Here is an 11,757-nt window from a genome sequence, read left to right on the forward strand (position 1 = left end):
AGCTGGGAAGGGAGGGCGGGGCGGGCCTGCGCTCCCGGGGTTCTCGGGGCAGACTTTCTTCTCTTCCGTTTCTCGCTCCTCCGCAACCCTCGGCCTGGGGGCTGCGCGCCCTGCCCCGCCGGCGACAGCGAAGGAAACTGCACGGGGGTCGGGGCCGGGGACCGGGGCTGGGCGGAGCGCGAGGGAGGCTGCGGTGCGGCGGGGTCCGGACGCGCCGGGCGTCGGGACAGTTGCTCTCGCCCTAGTCTCTGCACCGTCGCCCACCCACCCCGGCTTGGGCCGGGGGCATGGGCTGGGCACCGAGGTCCGCTCGCCCCGCGTTCGCCCCGCGCTCAGCGTCCCCTCTCCGCCCGGTGTCCACTCCCCGCCCCGCGTCCCCCCCCCCGCGCATTCCAGTCGTGCCACACACAGCCCGGACACCCGCTGCAGACAGACCGGGACGCGGCGGGACACACAGACAGGGAACGGGCGTCCATTAGGACTTGGCCAGCCGAACAAGCGGTGGCCCTCCAACAGGAGAGGGGCTTCCCCTCCTCCTCCCCCTGCCAGGAAGTGGGACAAACCTTGGTGGGAAAGGAGTCTCCTGGGAAAGAGCCCCCCCGGAGTGAGCTGGGGCCCTTTGTGAGTCTGGGATTTCGGAAGTCGAACTGGGGAAACTGCCCACCTTGGAAACTGGGATTTATAGCAGCCGTGATTCACAGCCTATTTTTTAGGCTGTTCCTAATTGGAAGATAATTTCAAGCGATAATTTAAGAATTGGAAGTTTCAGAAGTGTCTCCTGTGACCTCACATCGCCCTAGGCAGGGGTGGGAGAGCCAGGGCTAGGCCCCCTTCAGCGCCTTGCAGAGTTCTAGAAAGCACAGAGAGCCCACCTAGGGCACAGAAACGTTAGAGGTTGAGGGCAGGTTGCTGGTCACTTGACTCAATCCAGCCTGAGATATGTCCCCCTTCCCACCTCCCCCCATTCCCCCTCCCTCCGCTTCCCATCACCGCCACCAGGTTTTATTCAGACTGCTCCAGCGACTTGAGGTATTCTATCTTCACCGTTCACCATCTAGGTTTATCTTTATCTCCCTGTGCTGGTTTTGGTCCCCGTTTGCTGTGTAAACTGGGAGAAGAAGGACTTTTCGGCAATTTGGCATGCCCTGCCCCCATCGTGGTGGCAGTCAGTAAGTGTGGTGCGACTGATAGGCTGACCGTGGGAGTCTGCCCTGTGTACTGAGGGGCCTGAGGGCAGAGGCTCAAGGAGCCATGCAGGGCTGCGTTCCACCTTCCTCAACAAAGCCCCATTGAGGCCTCCCTCGCAGCCACCCTCCCAGGACACACATCCTTTAGCTCTCCGGGCCACTGGGCTCAACAGCCATCGCTAGGACTTTAAAGGCCAGAATTAAGGTGCTTTTACACATTCTGTAACATCTTTCCTAGGAACAATCAGGTCTGGGGTCCCCCATTGCCAAGGAGACCTAACTTTGTGAAACTGCCCCTCAGTCTGTGCCAGGCATTCCTGGTCACCAAAGAGAAGAAAGTATTTTCCTATCAGTGGTGTTTGTTTGAAGAGACCCAGAAGGAGAGAAAACCAGATGCCCAAGTAGAAATAACAACTGCCCCAAAGCCACAAATAATTACAGAAATTCAGGTTAAAACACAATGAACTATTTTTCATCCATTGCATTGATACAGATTTCTAAAAATCTATTAGGAAAAATTATCCTAAATCTGAAAAGAAGGCCAAGAGGATGTTCACCCCCTCTCAATGTATGTCCTTTCAAAGTTACCGGGCATTATTTTAAAGCCCAAGGATTACTTAATTTTCTAGGAGAATGTACCGTTGTTTGATGTTGCTATTTACTATTAATGAAAGGGTAAGACTCTGTAGGGTTATATATTAACGTGTAGATTTGTGCTTGATGGAGATGCAAATAATTTTTGCCCCAGAGATAACTTCACAGTTTATCATTTATTGCCCTGTAGGACATTAACCATTTTTATATCTAGTCTAGCAATCTTATTTTAATATATTTTAAGGATGATATAAACCTTTTTCTCCAAATGGTCGTTGAGTCAGCTTTGTCATCTTACAAATTTTCACATTAATTAATGAGGGGAATAAAATTTCTGACACATGTTCATGCCATATTTGTAGAAACATTTGACAGTCACATTTAACTTTTGAAAATTATACTTGGGCAAGTCTGACAGCAACAAGAATTTTTGCAGGATTATGGACAGATTTTTGGGTGCATCAGTTGGAGCAGGCTCTTTGGAAAGCAGTTTAGCAGTGGTTGTTAAAATTGAAAATGTGAATGACTTGTCACCCAACAACTGCTAGGATTCAATCCTAGAGAAGCATTTCCACATAAGCACCGACAGAAAGGTACCAAGACACTCATCATTGTAGTGTTTGTCACAGTAAGACATTGGAAAGAACTTCAATGTTCATCAAAAGTGGGGTGAATAAATTAGTAACACAACAGAATACTATATAGCTGTGAAAAATGGATCAGTTATAAAAGTATGGATAGATCTCAGAAACAAGATGACTGATGGGTATAGCATAGGAATAAAGATATATATATAACAAAACAGTACTAAATTTGGAAATATACCTGCCAAATTCATAAAGGTAACCTTTGGGGTGATGAATGAGTCCAGATGCGAGGGTGTCAAGAACATTTATCTATAATGTTCTTATATACATTTCTGAATTACATGAATGTGCAAACTGTGTAATTTTTAAAAAGGACATGGGTGCTGTGGGAGGCTGGAAGTCCATAGCCAGAGTGCTCCCGAGTGCTCACTTCTGGGTGGTGGGAATAATCGCTAATAAAATTTCCTTCTTTAAAAAAAAAAAAAAGATTTTATTTATTTATTTATTTGAGAGTGAGAGAGAGCACGAGCGAGGTGGGGGGGTGGGCAAAGGGAGAGGGGGAAGCAGATTCCCCACTGAGCAGGGAGCCCAACCCAGGACTCGATGCCAGGACCCTGAGATCATGACCTGAGCCAAACGTAGATGCTTAACCGACTGAGCCACCCAGGCGCCCCGAGATTTCCTTCTTAGTATTTCTCTGTTACTTAAATATTATCTAATGATGATGATGAAAAAAATCTCGGAAACAAGTACCAAAACTTCTGACTCCTGGTCCTGCCCAGCCCCTGACGGACTCCAGCTGTTGAATCTCAAACTGCTCACTTGAACTTTCTTGTCCTGGACTTTCCTTTCTGTGAATTAGGAATTGTAAACAAGAACTTTGAAAAGCCCATGTCTGCCACAAGGACAAATAACGTGGTAGATGGCAGAAAGTGTGTCGTGGACGCCTTTGCGGGCCTGTGGGTTATAAATGTGAGGACCAGACACAGAGGAGGAGGAGCGGTTTCAGGCTGTAAATGAAGCTGAGTAGCCCGCTCAGGGCCTGTGCTGACGTGATAGAATGTGAAACAGAGAACAAAGAGGAGCTCTTGGGTTCACCTGCGCATCTTCCCAGCCTGGTGCAGAGTTACACAGGTACAAGAGAGGGAGAGCCGTGGTGTAGGTGAGAGCCTGGGAAACCCGATACGTCCATCCGATTAATAAGAGTCAATAAAATTCAAGGCCTTTACTTTTGAAGTGATGTTTGTTTCTCTGTTTCTCTTTTTTTTTCTTAAGATTTTATATATTTGAGAGAGAGAGAGAGAGAGAGCGCGCACACAAGCAGGGGGGAGGGGCAGAAGGAGAGGGAGAAGCTCCTCCCAGCTGAGTAGGGAGCCGGACTCCGGACTCAATCCCGGAACCTTGGGATCATGACCTGAGCCGAAGGCAGACGCTTAACCGACTGAGTCACCCAGGTACCTCTCTGTTTCTCTTCTGCATTTGCTTTGTTTTGGCTTGTTGTTGTTGTTGTTTTGTTTTGCTTTGTTTTAAGTTCTATCCTTTCTAGACCTCACCATTAACAGAAAAACTGTGCAGAGGTTGGTAGCCACTTCTCTGGGTGGCCCTCTGTGTCACACTCCTTCTGCATCCAACAACACCATAGGAAGCTGGGGGCTCACGCCAGAAAGTGAGATGGGGATGGGGGAGGCAGTCCTGGCCCCAGGGCAGCCCTAACCCCACAGGTTCCACCATGTCTAACCCCCCCTCCTAACACTCGACATCCACCAGTATGCAAAATCACAGCTAAAGAGTCTTTTTTCGTCACTGCTGCTTGGGATGCCTTTGATAAACTGTTCACATCAGCACCAGGATTTACTTTTCAGTTTCACCTCCCCAGTTCCAGACACGGTAAGGAAATTCGGGGAGCATCCTGCAGACCATAGCTCTTCTCTGTTTTTCTTCAAAAGAAGAGCAGTGGGAGGGCCTACAGCTCTGAACATTTGCAGTACATTAACTGATCTGATCCTCCCAACAGCCCCCAGCGACAGGGGGTGGGGAGGATAAGGGTCCCTTGGCCGATGAGGAAACTGAAGGCTCCAAGAGGATCTAAAGTGGTGCCAACCCATAGCTAGCCCCAAACTGAGGGTCTCCCTTGCTCATCCCACCAGCCTCTGTCTGGCCTTGGTCCATCCGCATTGGCCTGCCTTCACCATCTCCAAGTGCCAGGCGCCTCTACCCAGCGCCCACTCACGGGCCCGACAGGACTTCCCCATGCCCTCCACCACCTGCCTTGGCCTGCTGATTCCCACTCACCCTTTCAACCAGTGCTTCTCAAACCCTAATGTGCCTATGAATCCCCGGGGAGTTTGTTGAGAAGCAGATCTTGATTCATTAGGTCTGGATGGGCCTGAGAGTCTGCATCTCTGACAACTGCCCAGGAGACGCCAGTGTTCACCGTCCGCAGGCCCCTCCGGGTAGCAAGCCTAATTCTAGCATAAACCAGACAAAGTGAGTCTAGGAAATGTCAGGAGACACCGTTGTACCATTTCATAATGCCTGCCTTGATTCCTAATCGTAACTAAATGTTAGTCATGTTTTCCTGGAGAGAATGTAATCTCCCTGGGGACAGGGACGAAGTATAACTGTCTCGTTCATATTTGCGTACCCAACGCCCAGCACAGGGCCTGGCACCTGAGGAATGCTCACTCAATACCTGTGGAATGACTGAACGAGCCAGAGAGCCAACACCGTTCTTCCCACCAAAATGCCATCCCTTGATTTCTGACAATTAGACATTTGGGAAGTGTCATCATGTATCATCAAACCCCGGGCATCGAACCATTTTAAAAAGGGACAGACCAAATTGTTCATGATGACAATCTCTCAGGAATGGGATTTTATTTTCTTGTGTGCACTTTTATGTTTTCCAGATTTCATGCAGCAATCAGGCATAACTTCAGTAAATTGAAGGTCATTTAAAAGTTGAAGTTCATCTAAGCAGATTCTTTCTTGTACTGCGTACGTGGTCACCTCTTCTTTGTCACTGCAGACACTCAGCTAGCTGTGCTCCTAGTGTATCCGTTTCCTGACTACGAAGGAAGGTCAGACTGCAGATGAGTACTGGGAGGCTTGCTCAGGCCTCAAATCTCTCTGAATCTGTCTTTTTATCCATATAGTCCCTCTCACCCTTGTTACCCCCAAGGGATCTTAATCTTATTAGTATAGTGGTGAAGGAAAAAATTCTCCCTCTCTCTTTTGAGGTCTTCCAGCTGGACTAAGAATTAAAATTACATGAGCAAATTAGCAGAAGAAAAACCCCCGACGTTTTATTAAATGTGCATGGAGGCCCAATAATAAAATTCTGTTTTTAAACAAAGAGACAATAAATCTGTGAGGAATTGACAAGACAAAGAAAACTTAACTTTGGGAGCTTTAATTAGTAAGAATTTTTTTTTTTTTAAGATTTATTTATTTGAGAGAGGGAGAGAGAGAGAGTGCTCACGAGTGGGGGGGCGGGGCAGAGGGAGAGGGAGAAGCAGACTCCCTGCTGAACACAAAACCCGAGCTCAATCCCAGGACCCCGGGATCATGACCTGAACTGAAGTCAGATGCTTAACTGCCTGAGCCACCCAGGCGCCCCATAATCAGCAAGACATTCTAAACAGAATTTGGGCTGGGCAGTAAATTAGTAAAACGTAATAAGTGTTCTTTATACAGTCTTCTCAGCCCTGAATTCCCTCTCTCTGGAGGTAAGGATGTCTCTTTACCTTCTGGTATAGGGAGGGTACCTCTCCCATCGGAGATTTATTTCCGTCGCTACTGCCAAGGTGCTTGCCTAAAGTTGCCATTTTTGAGCAGGACACTGAAAAATCAGTGAAAACCCAAGACTGTTTAAGACTATCAGCTTTTAGGGCACCTGAGTGTTTCGGTTAAGCATCTGCTTTTGGCTCAGGTCATGATCTCAGGGTCCTGGGATTGAGTCCTGAGTTGGATTCTGTGCTCAGCGGGGAGCCTGCTTGTCTGCTTGTCCCTCTCCTTCTCCCTCTGCACCCCCGCCCCGGGCTCCTGCTCTCTCTGTCTCTCTCTCAAATAAATAAACAAAATCTTGAAAAAAAAAGGGGGGGGGGCTATCAGCGTTAGTCACAGCACTAAATAATCCCATTAGTAAAGCCTGATGGAGTTCACACTTTTTAGTTACTGGCATTCAGTAAATATTCTTAGATGATAACCTGTGTGAGGTGATTCAGCAAATAGCCTGTGGACAGGCAAAATATTTGTACCTCTTCCTCCGACCCACTCTGTTTTACCCAATGGTACAAATGCATGAATATATGAGATGATTTAACATGATTTTCTGGTTTGAAGATAAATGCTGTTTTCACATTTATTAGCTCATTGAAACATCCACTCAAGCTGTTTTCTATAGGCTACCCTGAGCAGAATTAGTAAGCCAGTTTGTGGAAACTATACAGGAAACATAAGGAAAGTTTCAAGATCAAAGTGGGAATATTAATGGATGGACATTGTAGCCTGAGATACAGTTACTGCCCATAATATTTATATGAGGGCTATCTATTATATTAGGACAGATGTCAGGCCTCTTTGAATGGCTAGATTAAATAAAGGATCATGGTTACTACTAGGATTCTGTATTCTGAATAGAAATAAAATTTCCGTGCCTGAACTTTGTTCTTACCGTTTTGAGCCAACATCACTGCTCATATTAACCAGCAATGTTAGCCCCAAACAGGTAATATAATTTTAAAATCTTTACTGTTTAGGTAGATAATATAGAGATATAGATATGTATTGTTTGAGTCCACGAAAGATTTAAGATGACTTGCCAAATTATATATACAATAAAAAATGCATGAATTACAACTGAAAGCCTAAAAAAATATGGTAGAAGAGAAAAAGGAGCAAAGGAGATTTGTTACACAGATACACAGGCCACAGAACCTTATTCGGTTACCAAATGTGGATTGTAAATGGCTTCCAATCTCAGAGTTAAACTCCAAAATGCAGCCTGTCCTCCAAGCCCCCTACAGGACATGCGGCATCACCCTATGCCCCCAGACCCCTACCCCCCAGCCCTGCAGCTTATCCCCTGCCATTCTCCCCCTCCCTCAGTCTGCTCCCCCACAGATAAGCCAGGCAGACCACTTCAGTCCTTCAGTTACTGCTGCCTGGGCATGAAGCTGCCCATGTCCTCCCCGAGGGCTCCCTCCCTCCCTGGTCTCTACCCAAATCTACCCCCTTATCCGAGGGGCCCGCCCCGGCCACCCTACCAAAAAACCATGAGGCTTCCGCCCATCACTAGCCCCTTCTGGTGTTTTCTTTTTCTTCAGAGCACACCACATGATCTGTCCCCTCCCTGGCAGGTAAAACTTGTGAGAGCTATGGATGGCTAAGGTTCTGACTCTGGCCAGGGACAGAGTGCGGGCATTTTGTACATGAGAGAAGGTCCATCCTACTATCTGATGCTCAGTTGGTACTTTTTTTTTTTCAAAGCGCATGGATATGCTCTCAATCAACAGGACAGATTTCTTGTCTGGATCTGGTTAATCCTCATAACTGTGATGTCTCCGGAGCATTCCAGCTCTACATGGTTGTAGGGCAAGGAGGATCTGCCGCTAAAATTGCCTGTAGCCCAGAAGCTGCTTTACTGTGTGAACAAAAGAACGGTCAAGACCCTGGGGTTGTCTACCCTCGGGCGGGGCCGTGGTGACTTGGGTCTGGGAGAATTTCAAAGCAGCATGTAGTAATTGCTTAATGTCTGTACATACAGACAGATAACCAACATGGATTATCAGTGATCCCACCAGGCTGACTTCATTGTCAAATAAAAGATGCCTTCAGGTAATTGAGTTTGGAGTATGTTTACCACAAATGAGAATTTGGGTATTAGAACAGTCTCATAAGCCACGCTTTCTGCCAACAGCGTGAACTGAGTGTTGATAAGGTCACCTCTGGTACATCAAAACAAATCTCTATAATGAGCATAAAGAATAAGTGTTAGACCATTGGAAAAAGACTATGCACAGGATATTAAATGGTATTCCAGAATTTTTGTTTATTCTCGTAAGTGTAATAATGGTATTTTGTAATGAAAATATCCTTGTTTTTAGGCTCTGCATGCCATAGTCCTTAGTAATGATGTGACATAATGTTAAAAATTAGCTTTCAGTTGGCTCCACAATAAATACATAAATGGATGGATAGATGAAGTGAATACAGCAAAATGTTAATAATTATTGAATCCGAGTAAAGGATTGCAGTCCTTTATTACACTATTTTATTCTTTCAACTTTTTTGAATATTTGAAAATTTTCACAAGAAAAAATCGGAGAGGGAGAATATATTTTCATTTCTACTCCTTTATAGTACCCAGATAATCTAAATGTGATTTCAAATCAGTAAGTCATAAATTAACAAGAAGAGAGGGGAAAGTCCTGTTTTCTTGCCTTGAGAAACCATTTATTTCTGCTGATATTCTTAAAGTGATATTAAGGCTCAGATTGTGTATAAGCATCAGTGGGCAAGGATTTTTATCAAGCACATTAAAATTAGTCCCAGAGTAGTTCCTATTCGCTGAGTTAAAAGTCAAGGAAAAAGCACAAACAATCCGGCATCTTGTGTGTAACTTACAGTTATGCATGAGGTGATGAAGAGAGTGGGGACAGCCATATTTCAAGGCTCCTTAGTCCCGAGACACCCAGGCTTGTTGGGTGTCCTACACCACCATCACCGTAGGACACAAGAATCCTCCCCCCAAATTAAGTCCAGAATATTGCATTTTATACCCAAGTTCCCCAAGTTAGATATTCAACAGACTTTAATAGAATCATTTCACCTGCTAGCTAAAAGGGACTTTAATGATCATTTCACTGTAGTGAATGTTGATTGTACAATTATTAAAGCTTCTGAGGGTAGAAATATTGCCCTGAATGCACCTGCATTAGTTGAATGACATAACAGAGAGACTCTAGATTGGTACTGGGTAAACATTTTCTTCTATGAGTGAATGAAAAGGAGATTGGGGCACTTTAGGCTCATTCAGGAAATTATGGGGAAAGAGTTGGGTCAAGTTTACTCCATTTGATATGTGCTCATATCTGTCTACCCAACACCTTGTCCATTTAGTGCCTTTTCAATCTAACACATCAGCCATGAGCCATGTAGGTGAGGTGAGCAAGGGCTCCTACTCAAGAAGAAGAGATCTTCTAAAAAGATTAGATTGACTCAATTTCCATAAATTTGATTAGAATGAGCAGGCGTTTGTAATGGGGGTGATATTTTTCTACTCAGCCTCACCCACATACAGGGCCTTGAATTTGTCCCCAGAGCATGGCTGAGTAACAAGAACCCACTCTCTGTTGGGGGGAATTATATGGTTCATGCCATTCAAGGGAGGAAATATGAAGCAATTCTGGGGCTCAGCAGATGTGTGGAGAGATGGGCATTCTGTCCATTGGCAGTGGGCCTGCAGGGGTCCATGAGGGTCCTGGCCCGATGAGGACAGGTAGAACAACTCCTTGCCACTCACCTCTGCAGGTGTGACTTGGCTTCCAGGCAGTAGCCTGTTGCTGCCTGCCAGGTGGTCCTCTCCACTCCCAATTTTTTTCCCACCCGTGGCCAAGAGCACTCCTGCCGCCATGTTCCCTGCCATACACCCCAGGCGACTTAGAGTCCTCCTCTCCTTCCCTTCCAGGGCATAATCTCTTATTTCCTGCCCCTCTGTGGCCTTCCTTTCGGAATCTCAAGAGCATCATTCTGGGGTGGGAAACCCTTGTTTATTTCTCTTTGCCTTCGCGACACAACAGTTCTAGCTTCTTGAGGATTAGTCTAAGAAATGGGGGAAAATTTACATCAAGATAATGTTTGAAGACATCTTGGTGCAAATCAAGAGAGCTTTAAAGAGTCTCAGGTGACCTTCCTTTCAAAAGCAAATAATCACATGCTGATTTTCCTTTTGGCTTTTGTGCATATTCATCTTTTCATGCCCAGATTTGTTCAATGCAGGTATGGCCATATTGATGAAAGCCTCTACTTTTACCCTTCTCTCCTTCTCTCCATCTGGCCAGAATATGTACTTTCAAGTAGCAGTCCAAATTACTTAATTGTCTGCCCAGTCCAGGTATTTCAGCTAATTGTCAAATTTCTCCTATACGTTATCCCATGACTGTGAAGACCTCACCAATGGGGCTTAAATTCTGCCCAGGCATAAAGGGCTCAGTGAACTGAAATCAGAAAAAAGCTCAGAGCAACACAGCACATGCCAGTGTCTTGGTTCAAGGAGTTGACTTTTATAGAAGTAAGTACATTTGTATTAGTTTTACAATGGATTGTTCTGGCACTTACCCAGACAGGAAAATAATGGAAGTTTCTTTTCCCAAGGGCTCTTTAACTCAAACATTCAAAATGACCTGGCTTCAGTTCGCCCAGAGCAGAAGTCATAAGACTGAAAAAACAAGTAAATAAATTTTTAAAGAGATGGGCAGAGCACTGCTTTCCAAAAAAACCTCCAATTCAGGCCAATGATTGAAAAGGAGCTAAGAATAGCTTCTGGAATGTTTGCTTCCTCCTTACTTAAATTTTTGTGAAGTTGTTATAACACTTATATTAAACTTCCAAGCGAGAAGAGCATGTATGTGTGGGAAGTATATGCGGGAGGGACTATCCGCCACCAGCCCCCTAAATTACATACATTCCAAAGAACCAAGGCTAGCTCTGAAGACCAATTTTGGGCTACAGCTGTAGTTTAGAAGCTAAGCAATTGCAGACTACTCTGGTAGGTTTTGCTTTTTGTTAATAACCTATTTTCAAGTTCAGCAGACTGGCATCTCCTTTGATTCTGATTATACTCCTAAATCTCCAAGTTCAGTGTCAGCAGATAACAGCGTAATAGTAAGCGAGATTGTTTTCCTGGTTTGCTGGTGCACCAGCTGGCCCCCCGGGGGTTGCTGTGTGGGCATGCTTGGGGCAAACAACCAAGGGTTGCAGGTTAACCACACATTTCACACCCAGAACCACACCCTCCTGAAATGTAAGCACGGTCTAATCTTCAGAGGCCTTTCTATAATTTTATATTCAATGGTAATAGCTCTTGGTGATTAATTTGGCTGCTTTTGGTCACTTCCAGGAAACGGGTTTTGACATGTCGTCAGTGTTTTTCGAACTGAGGGAAAATGGAGTTGAGGAGAGTGTTTTCAAATTAATTCCAATGATTTTAAGTCCCACGTTGAAGCAATGTGATTATTCCTTGAATGCAGCCACACACATATTGTTCCATTATTTATTATAACTATTTCATTCCGAAAAGGGTTTGAAGTGGCTTCCAACACCACGAATAAAAGAATGATATTAATAGCTAAGAATATTAGGTAGAAGCGGAGCATATCCGAATTATT

This window comes from Phoca vitulina, unplaced genomic scaffold, assembly GCF_004348235.1.
Source record: "Phoca vitulina isolate PV1807 unplaced genomic scaffold, GSC_HSeal_1.0 scaffold31, whole genome shotgun sequence".
NCBI classification, from domain to species: Eukaryota; Metazoa; Chordata; class Mammalia; order Carnivora; family Phocidae; genus Phoca; species Phoca vitulina.